Raw genomic sequence first — 11,114 nt, 5'->3', positions numbered from 1 at the left:
TTCTACTAGAAGAGCACGTCCATGATGCTATCTTACTTTGTGTTAAATGATAATCTGTTTCGTTTTGAGCACTCACGTTGTTTCAAGGCACAGTGCTATGGCATTCCGTTTGTCAAATAATTATTTGGATACTTTTTCATGTTTTTTTCACCAGTTTTAGCTAAATAATCATTATTTAGAAGCTCATGTGCTAAATAAGTAATTGTTTATAAACAATGTAAAACAATTCTAAATAATTTTTTATTTACGTAAACCATTCATTATTTACCTAAACAATTCATTGTTTACGTAAATAATTCATTGTTTACGTAAATAATGATTTATTTACGTAAACAATATATTATTTAGACTTATATTACATTGTTTATAAACAATCAGCAATGTTTCTAAATAAATCATTATTTACGTAAACAATGAATTATTTACGTAAATAATTCATTGTTTACGTAAATAATGATTTATTTACGTAAACAATATATTATTTAGACTTATAATACATTGTTTATAAACAATCAGCAATGTTTCTAAATAAATCATTATTTACGTAAACAATGAATTATTTACGTAAACAATTCATTGTTTAACTAAACAATGAATTGTTTAGCCAAGACATTTTCCATTATTTAGGGGTTTCTAGGATTCGCTTCTGAACTAAGTTTTATGTCTTTCAGTGATTACTATAATTGAATACAAGGTCTCTCCACACACTCTTATCTTAAAATAGCTGTTGTTTGGATATTATTTTGTTTATTTTACAAGCCGAGTACGAAAATAACTGATCTCAAACACAGTCAAAGGTCAAGGTCAATTAAGGGTTTTCTCTGCCGGGAGTGTTTAGTGTTTGCATTTTCTTGCTTGAAGTTGTTGAAACACAGTATTTTCCCCTTATGTTCTCTGTTCTGTTTATGTCCCAACAACATGCCTGTCTTTCCATTTCTCTTCCTTTCATCGTTTCATTTCAAAGAGAAAAGTAAAAACAGCTGTGAACCGTTGAAAAACGGGAAACAATGCCTCCTGGAGTGACTTCCCTTGCCTTGAAAGCAAGATGGAGAAACAGCGACCGGGCAAGAAGCGAACATATTCTGAGCGATTGTTACCAGAGGAGAGGCGGCGATACCATCAGAAGATTTTGGAGAGTGATGGGAATGATCCGTATGACATTCCAACCAGGTGCTGGTCAGCAAATCCGGACGATCTGCCAGAGCTGAGTTACATCAACATCGTAAATTATTTTGTGCTTGGCAAGAACTGAGAAGAGTGCATGTTGCTGAAAGCTTACAAACGTTTGGATTCCTTCCGACTTTTTGTCTCTGGCTGGGTGAGGGATGTCAAGCGCTACAGCCCTGATGGCTGTCAAAACTCTGTCATTTCTGCAAAGGTAAGAATGTGCTTTCAGTTTATAAATATAATAATGAATGAACGTGAGTGTTCTCTGTCTTGTGTTGCAGATTTCACTTGTAAGTTGCAGTTCAGGATATTGTGTTGAGGCTTTGTCTTTAATATATTCTTCGCTTTAGTTTGTATTCTGGACTACGACAAAAGCTGTAGATAGTCTTGAATATATTTATATTTTGAAATAGCTTGCAAAATATTATATTTATATATAATTATAATGAGCTTCATGTTCATATTCAGTTAAAAATCTGTTGTTTACTTTTCATTGTTAATGTTGTAAAGCACATTGACATTATGTGCGTCTTAGAGTTATATTCATTCGATTGACCTAGCTGAATGCTGATTTGTGCGATCTTCAATTTATGTTTCAGGTTCTTCATTCACAACGCCTTAATGAACCAGCACTTTCTCCTTGGACCATCGCCACTTTTGATGGCAACATACTGTCAGCACACTGTACCTGCATGGCCGGAGTTGGAGAAACCTGCATGGCCGGAGTTGGAGAAACCTGCATGGCCGGAGTTGGAGAAACCTGCACACACGTCCCTTCACCTTCAAGGAGTCAGCTGTTGAGTGTGTGTGACAGACCGCCATTTCTGTTTGGAATCTAACAGTGAGGGGATGCTTTGTCTGCGCAAGGACCACCCATACTTAAAAGTTAAATAGTCAAGTACCGGTACAGTGCCAGATTGTTATGACCAGTTCCTCCTACTGCGATTTCATGGTGTGGACTACTGTGGATAAAGTTATTGTCTGAGTATTGCCTGACTGTGATTTTTGGGCAATGTGTGTGGAGAAAGCTTTGAAAGTGTTCAGACTCGCAGTTTTTCCAGAGCTAGTTGGAAACTGGCTGGACAGAGAAGCTGAGCCTCTACAAGCAGTGGATGTGAACCAGGAGCAGCTGCAAACACAAGCCGTGAAACGCAGCAAGAAACAGTGACAATGCCAGACTCGCTTGCTCATGTGTGTGGGAAAACAAACATCATGTATGACTGTACACACAGAAAGTGGCCAGTAGTAAAGTTGTAAAGAGGGAGAGAAAAGAGGGCATGTAATGTTTTAAATCACAGTTCACACTCACAGAGAAGTCATTAATTGTTCCATTCTTGTTTCATTTTATTCTTAAAGTAAAATCATGCACAGATGTAGGCATACATTTTGTTTAGGATCACCGACCACAATACAAAATCAAGTGCTACAAGTATAAATTATGATGCATACAGGACATTATTTTGTGATTGTTTTACATCCACTGCTGTGAATAACAAAGAATCATGAGCAGTTTGATTATCAACTTATTCAGCCAGGTATATATTGTTCATTCTCCTTGTTCAATGTTTCCAGTGACACGGATTGGCTGCTTGATTTAGGGAACAAATAAGAGTGTGTGGTCCAGCGTAGTTCTGCATCAGTACAGTCAAGTAATACAGTGTTTAAATTGGCAGTGGAACTGAAAGTTAGTTTCTATTATCAACTAGTTCTGTTTTGATGACAACAAAATTGAACACACTTATTTCTGCAAAAAAGCGCACAGGTCTATTTATCATAATGAATAGTTAATGACTCACATGCCCACAGTATGTTATTTCAATTTTGAACATTTAGTGAAAGTGTTCTTCTCTTCACTTTGGCTTGATACCTGCAATACTGGTAGTGGTATGTTCAGTGTTGCTTGAAGTTGCATGTTATTGGTAGTTTAAATGTGTGCTCGCATTTCAAGTGTAGGCCATTTAATTTTGCAATGCTCCTTATCTTGTTTCCTGTGTAGAGCTATTTTGAGGTTAATCAGCATAATTCAACCTTTGTCAGTTGTGTCAATACATGTCACATTTATGCAAAATGATTTCAAAGTGTATGTTAATGTGGTGTGTGTGTGTGTGTGTGATAGAAAGAGTGAAATCTGCTCTTGAAATGGAAGGAAATAGCAGCAGGTCAGATCATATACACATGATACATGTATGTGTATTCAAATTCAAGATTCCATCCACTGATCCAGTGAAAACATAACAGAAAAACTGTTGCTACTGCTCATGTGAGACACCTGCATCAGAATTAGATACAATACACCACAGTTTAATTAACACATTCTTTAAACAATGCCTTTATCTTCAAATTCAAGATTCCGTCCAGTGAAAACATAATAACAGAAAGACTATTGCTACTGCTCATGAGAGACATCAGAATCAGATACAAGACACCACAGTTCAGGGGTGTTGCTAGACATTTTTATGTTGGGACATTTGGCCAAAACTGTCAGAATGCTTTAGGACATTTTGAAAAAATTTCGGCCATTATTTTGGCTCATCGAAAGTCACCGCAACATTGAAGCACAAGAGGTAATCATTGTCTTAGGAACACAGAACATATGTTGCATACTGCAACTGAAACAATCAGCTTTGTTGATTTAAGTAAAACACAAAGACACCAATTCTTTAAAACTTTTTCAAACCTTTAACTTTAATGTTTTGAAAGTAAAACAATAAAACTCTTCCAATCTTGACAAGCCTTTCAGTTGGAAATATGACTGGTGAAACACCAATAAAACATAAACACACTCTGACACCGTCACATAACATTGTGATTTTATCCATTGTTTTGAAGGTTTCCTGATACACGAGCACATCTATGGATCTGGTAGCGAGGTGGTCAGTTAATGCTGAAATTTTGGCAACCTCCCCTGGTGAAAATATGTTTACATCCACCGTTCTTGCACAGTTTGCAAAACATGGACCCACCTTCATAGCTAAGCCATGGGTGTAGGCCTAGGGTGAGCCAATTTGCTTGAAAACCACGATTTGGATGTCGCTTTTCAATCTCAGCAGATGTCGATACGCTGGTGAATGTGACTGTTGTCTGCTAAGCTTGTGTCGTCTGCTTCCATCGACTCGACAACACTACCCCTATACTCACACTGTCCACATTCGCGGTGTTGCTGTTATTTTTTTCAGAAGCACCTACCTTGGCGAAGGGTAGCACACCGTGGCCACTGATCAATTGAGTTTTTTTCTTCTTTTTTGGTTGCGACATGATGTTCGGCGAACGCAAACGCTGAGCCTGAGCGGTCCGCAGAAAGTGTGGTTTCCCTTGTCGAAACCACTCTGGCAGCTATAGTTTTTGTCAATGGCTTGCGCTCAAAACACTGATGTTTCGTTCTTGGTATTCACGAAGAAAATAAACGCCAGTCAGTTGTCTAAGTACATCGGCAACAGTTTTATCAATCAATCAATCAATCAATCAATGACGCTTATATCGCGCATATTCCGTGGGTACAGTTCTAGGCGCTCTGCAGTAATGCCGTGTGAGATGAAATTTTATACGGCCAGTAATTGCAGCCATTTCGGCGCATATTTACCTTTCACGGCCTATTATTCCAAGTCACACGGGTATAGGTAGACAATTATTTGTTTGTTTATTTGTTGCTTAACGTCCAGCCGACTACGTAGAGCCATATCAGGACGAGGAAGGGGGGGATGAAGGGGGCCACTTGTCAAGCGATTCCTGTTTACAAATGCACTAACCCATTATTTGTGTCCCAGCAGGCTTTAGTAAAACTAAATTAATACCTACTGGAAGATTACCAGTTTCCAGTATGTTAAAATAGGCTTAACCTATCTACTGCTGGACTTACATCAGAACACTAACAGATTAAACTATACATGAATCGCGAGACAAGCGACAAGAGAAGAGATTTTTGGAAAAAATACAGGTGAATGAGCAAGAAGGCAGAAAAAAGAAAAGAATTCATGAAGAAAGAGAGAGCATGACATGAAAGAGGAACCAAAAATCTACCTAACAGCAAACTAGAAAGCTCCTGCGGTTCCAAGAACAGTAGGGGCCTTTAATTTCATAACCGCAGTGCCCCACTGCGGGAGTAGACAATTATTAACCGGCTGTGCCTAAGCAATTTTGCCAGGAAAGACCCTTTTGTCAATCGTGGGATCTTTAACGTGCACACCCAATGTAGTGTACACGGGGGGGGGGGGGGGGGGGGGGAGTTCGGACACGGAAGAGAGTCTGCACACAAAGTTGACTCTGAAATAAATTTCCGCTGAACCTGGGATCGAACTCACGCTGACAGCGGCCAACTGAATGCAAATCCAGCGCGCTACCAACTGAGCTATATCCCCGCCCAAAAGCCTGACCAATAAAAAACCCGGACAAACCTTGGCCGATTCAGACGAATACTCTTCGGACATTTGGCCGATAAGTACATGAAAGTTTCGGCCAAAGTAAAAAAAAAATCGGCGATTCGCCGAAGGGCCGATCCAAACGACACCCCTGGAGTTTAATTAACATATTCTTTAGTCTAAACAATGCCTTCAGTTTGAACACTAGGCTGTGCAAACATTGACAAGCCCAGATGATAAAGTGACTATTTTGTCCAGTGTTACCACTTCTTCCTCTTCCCTTGCAAACAAAAGATCAGTCAGAATATCAGAGTTCAAAATTGTGTACTTTCCCCAAAGAATACCGATAACTCGCTCAACATAAATTCTCAGATTAGCTAGTTTGCGTGTTGACTATCTCATAAGCTGTAAGCTGACTCTTCTTTCTTGTAAAGGCAGGGATTTTCACTTGTGCACCTCTCATAGCCACTAGTTCATTAATGTCAAATCCCCTGTCGGCCAAAATGACATCATTTTGTACAATATTGTCTAGATACCCACTATTTGCAGTGATGTGCTTGTCACTTGAAAGCCCACCCCACCCTTTAGAAATAAAAGAAATATGGCCTTGAGGTGTAATTGATATTAGGTATTTAATTTATGGTGCACAAAATTGGTATTACTATCGTTAACAGTTATACAGGGTTTTAAAACTATCGTTAACTGTTATACTTATATATAGAGTTTCAAAACTATCGTTATCTGTTATATAGTTTCAAAACTATCGTTAACTGTTAAATAGAGTTTTGAAACTATCGTTAACTGTTATATAGAGTTTTGAAACTATCGTTATCTGTTATATAGAGTTTCAAAACTATCGTTAACTGTTAAATAGAGTTTCGAAACTATCGTTAACTGTTATTTAGAGTTATAATATATCAATAGCGCGTTTGTGCGCGCTATTGCTAAAACTATGAATAACAGATAACGAGGGTTTCGCAAAACGGCGGCATGGTGCGCGCAAGTGATATTACTATCGTTAACTGTTATATAGAGTTTCTAAAAATAGCGATGGCGTGGTCGGATGTTTTGATGCCGGCAAAATGGCTGCTGAACGTTTCGTTCGAGCAGAGACATGTCTCTGGTTCGAGCGAATTTGCACTAAATTACTACAACATGATTTAGTAGATCAGGGATCGCGTTTACGCACGATTTTTGCGTATTTGACGCATTTTAAAAGTCGTTGGCGCGTTTTTTTCGCCGCGCCGCGTAAGCCATACGCAAAAATATTGTAACTTTTTCTTGTCTTCACGCAGCGCTTTTGCTCTGACTTAATAATCACCCGATCCTGAAACTGACTATAGGGCTCGAGAAGTGACGACACACATGAAATCTGCGCGTCAAAACTAAAGTCCGTTTCTTTTTGCATCGAAGTATCGCAAACGAACGTAACGAGGGTATTACCAGATAATGTCTTGTCGGATAATGAAACAGACATTAGCTGCTCTCCCATCTCGCGCTTCCAAAAGGCGGAAAGTGTGTCTAGTCGTATTAGAGCGGGAAACAAACTCGCAAGGCCCGAAGGTTGGAGACAGCAGGGGTGTTATTCGACAGGCGTGCGCGGAGTTCGACAGGAAAACTCGCCGTATTTAGGTAAGGAGTGTCTTTAAGTCTTTCGTGCGTGTTTTGTTTGTGTCTGTACGTGTTTTCGTAGTACGCAAAAATATTGGTCCGTGACGCGTTTTTTTCGTTTCGTTGCGTATGACTTACGCGTTTTTTAAAAAGCTAGCGCGATCCCTGGTAGATCATATTCAACTAACTGTCGTCTGATAAGTCCATCATTTCGCTGCTTCGTTTAATCAAGTAATCAAATCTTCGTTACAGCTAGGACGCTTCCTGTTTTCACAGAAATATTGGTCAGTGTCAGCTTGACCCGTTCTGGCTACCGCGCTGTGTGCGGGTCAGTTTGTACACATACGGCTGGCATGCATGCAGTGGGCAACGGTACACGATGCGAAAGCATGCAGTGTTTTCCAAAACGCGCCTTGGGGGATGTCACTCGGGAAACACGTTGTTTTGTGTTTGTTTTGAAAAAAACCCACTGTTTTGTGTAATGCGTCATGGTCTTTTCCGCGAATATTCAGTAGGCCTACCGTCTTCAAACCGCACACGTGGAAAACGGTACGGCCGAAAGTACAAATGATAAAGCTAATATTAAACAAACTCAACAATGATTTGAGAAGACGACAACAGAAGAACGGTCACTAACTAAATAATGTTGTAGTTTTTTAAATTATGTTTCTAGTTAAAATGTACATTTCGTAGCAAAAAGACAGTTTTGCAATGGCATTTCAGGGTTTTCCCATTTGGGAACGATACCAACGCGCTTTTGATAAAACTATCGTTAGCTGTTATATAGAGTTTCTGAAACTCTATATAACAGATAACGATAGTTTCGAAACTCTACATAACAGTTAACGATAGTAATATCAATTTGGCGCACCATATTAATTGTATTGTTGTGCTTGTAGTTAGACCAGGTGAGTGCACTAGCGCTATAGCATCAACACTGGAGGGTCTCTCAATGAATATATTTCAAAACAGTCAATAATGGACACTACTCTGTTCCATGGATAGGGAAGGAACTGTGGCGGTATACTTGTCTTTATACTTTGCCTGTCTGGCCAGAAAACAAGTGGCTGCAGTCTGTGGTAGTGGTACATGATATGCACAGTCTCGTGAAAAACTTTGCTGGCAGATGTTCTTGACACAGAAAAGATGTATGCCAGGTGTTGCAGAGGTGTGTTAAGGCGTATATATGCATGAATGAGAGCTTGAAACTGTGTCAGTGCTCTGCGCGAGTGTGTTGGCAAATGCGATGCAAGAAAATCGGGGATATAGCTCAGTTGGTAGCGTGCTGGATTTGTATTCAGTTGGCCGTTGTCAGCGCGAGTTCGATCCCAGGTTCGGCGGAAATTTATTTCAGAGTCAACTTTGTGTGCAGACTCTCTTCGGTGTCCGAACTCCCCCCCCCCCCCCCCCCCCTTGTACACTACATTGGGTGTGCACGTTAAAGATCCCACGATTGACAAAAGGGTCTTTCCTGGCAAAATTGCTTAGGCACATTTAATAATTGTCTACCTATACCCGTGTGACTTGGAATAATAGGCCGTGAAAGGTAAATATGCGCCGAAATGGCTGCAATCTACTGGCCGTATAAAATTTCATCTCACACGGCATCACTGCAGAGCGCCTAGAACTGTACCCACGGAATATGCGTGATATAAGCCTCATTGATTGATTGATTGAAAATCAAATAATGTAACAAGTGTGAAGAAATTAGAAATCCCAGTAAAATATCGTTCAGTATCGTCATTGTCCCTCAAAGATTCAAGTGTCATTTTTTTCTTGGCAAGTTCGTCTTTAAGTTCCCGAGTTTCTAGCACCAGCCTGTTAAGTTCATCCCGTAGCTGCTTTTCTTCATCTTTTGAAATCCAGGCAAAATTGTCATTCGGGAAGAGGAGCAGCCAGTTCTGCTGTATCCGAAGTACCTTCACCGTCGCCATCACCAGCATCCTCTGCTAAATTAGGGTGAGAAGGACAAGGAGTTGACTCACTCCCCACAAGCTTCTTCCTCTCCTTCAGTCCTTGAGTCTCTGGTACTGTCCTTGTTGGCTGTCAGGCTGTGTCCCTGCACCATACCCAAGTTTCAAAGTAGGTGTCCAGCTCGGACTGTTTACTTCCCACAGATGGTTGCCCTGCAGAAAAAATCAAAGGCAAATGTATTGTAAATTATGGATTGGGAGTTATTTTAAAAATAAGTCGCCCAAACAAAATGAATGAGTAAATCTCGACACAGATCTACCCTTTAAAACTGAACTATGAAGTTGTATCAACAATGACCATTTAGTGTTCAAATAAATTCTGATTATCAAATCCAAGTACAGGGTTCATACAGACACCTGACAGTGAAATTCAAGGAGTATTCAAGGAGTTTTCAAGGAGTATTTCCGGTATCCCAGCTCCACCATGGCAGGCTCCAGAGAATCAATCAGGGTGGTTGCATAAGCATGTCCAAGAAATTTGGAAGCGTAGTATTCCGTTTGGACTTGCTGCCCGTTCCAGCAACGAACAAAAATGTCAAGTTGTTTCATTTTGCTGAACAACTTTAATATTAACTTTTTTTTTGTGCCTGCACTTCAGAATTCAAGGAGGTTCAAGGAGGTTAAACACAAGAATGACCATTTTCTCCAAATTCAAGGAGATTCAAGGTCCTTGAAAAGGGGGGTTGAAAATTCAAGGGGATTCAAGGAGATTCAAGGAGCGTACGAACCCTGCAAGTATTTCACACATATGCAGGGTTCGTACAGGTTTTTTGGTTCTAAAATTCAAGGACTTTTCAAGGACTTTCAAGACGTTCTGAAGAGAAAATCAAGCACCCTCTCACCTTCGAGGCTTCAAGGTTTGCCGTAATGGGTCACTCGCTGGTAATTATATAATTATATACCCCCGTCTTGCACACTGATTTAAAACACTGGATGTAAAAAAATTAATGATTTATTGAGCCGACAGACTCAAAAGGGACTGTGGGTTACTGTTCAACTTTTTCCTTGAGGTTATGAAAAAAATAAAACATTGTAATTGTTTATTTTGGTTGATTATTGTGTAATCAGATTGCAGAATCAGAGTTTTCAAGGACTTTCAAGGATCTTGTCAATTTTTTAAGCACTTTCAAGGCCTTGAAACTGACCCCTCCAAATTCAAGCACTTTCCAGGATTTCAAGCACCTGTACGAACCCTGCATATGGCATTCTCACAAGTCATGGTTTTGGGCAACCATGATAAGTTGTTACACTGAGAGTAAGTGTAAGACTGACTCACTCAGTCATAGACTGCACTCGGTGCAGGACTGACCGACTGTCCGCACACTACCATTACAACACAGCTTGCATCAAACACAGACTAACCAAGGCAGGTGAACAAAAGCATGAGTACTTACCATTGACAAAATGATCAGAGCAGTGAGCACACGTATCTCCTAGCTGTTGATTCAAAGTTGAAATTCTTCAGCTGAAGCTGTGCCAACCATTCTCGTCGTGCAGTCAAATCCCTAATCTTTGCCCTTTCCGTTGACAACAAAGAAAAGAATCTTCTGTCCCTATCTCTATCTTGTCTGTTATGGCAATGTTTAACACTACAACTAGAGACCATGTCGATAAATGCGAGAGATTCAGAGTGCAGATTTCGCGTGTTGCCTTCTCGCGAGTTCCGCCGGAATGCATGGGGCAAGGCCGGACAACTCTGCACACGACTGTGTGACGTCATCGCGTCAGAGCTCATACCAAGTTGTGGTGTGTTGTGTAACCTACAGATAACAAAAAGTTTAATCATGCAGTAAGAGAAATGGAAAGAGAAACAAACAGTTTTTGTTGAGACAGAACAGAACACTTAGGACGGAAAACTTTTTTTCAACAACTTCCAGGGAGAGAATGCAAACACTAAACACTCCCGGTCATGACCTTGACCTTTTGTTTGTTTTCGCATTCAGTTCTTTTCGTACGGCAATTTCAGCTTGTAAAATAAACAAATTTACGAACATTTTCTGATAAATAA

The 11,114-nt window shown here is 40.0% G+C and overlaps 1 long non-coding RNA gene across 1 annotated transcript; it reads left to right on the top strand.

Moving 5' to 3' along the window:
• Positions 1–596: 596 nt before the first annotated feature.
• LOC138957435 (uncharacterized) lies at positions 597–3,094 on the top strand. The gene is made up of 2 exons (XR_011453028.1): positions 597–1,378; positions 1,767–3,094. It is a non-coding gene; the product is annotated as an uncharacterized lncRNA (long non-coding RNA).
• Positions 3,095–11,114: the final 8,020 nt, after the last annotated feature.

The sequence above is a fragment of the Littorina saxatilis genome, unplaced genomic scaffold (genome assembly GCF_037325665.1).
Source record: "Littorina saxatilis isolate snail1 unplaced genomic scaffold, US_GU_Lsax_2.0 scaffold_818, whole genome shotgun sequence".
Lineage (NCBI taxonomy): Eukaryota > Metazoa > Mollusca > Gastropoda > Littorinimorpha > Littorinidae > Littorina > Littorina saxatilis.
This window is presented reverse-complemented; position numbering and strand designations above follow the sequence as displayed.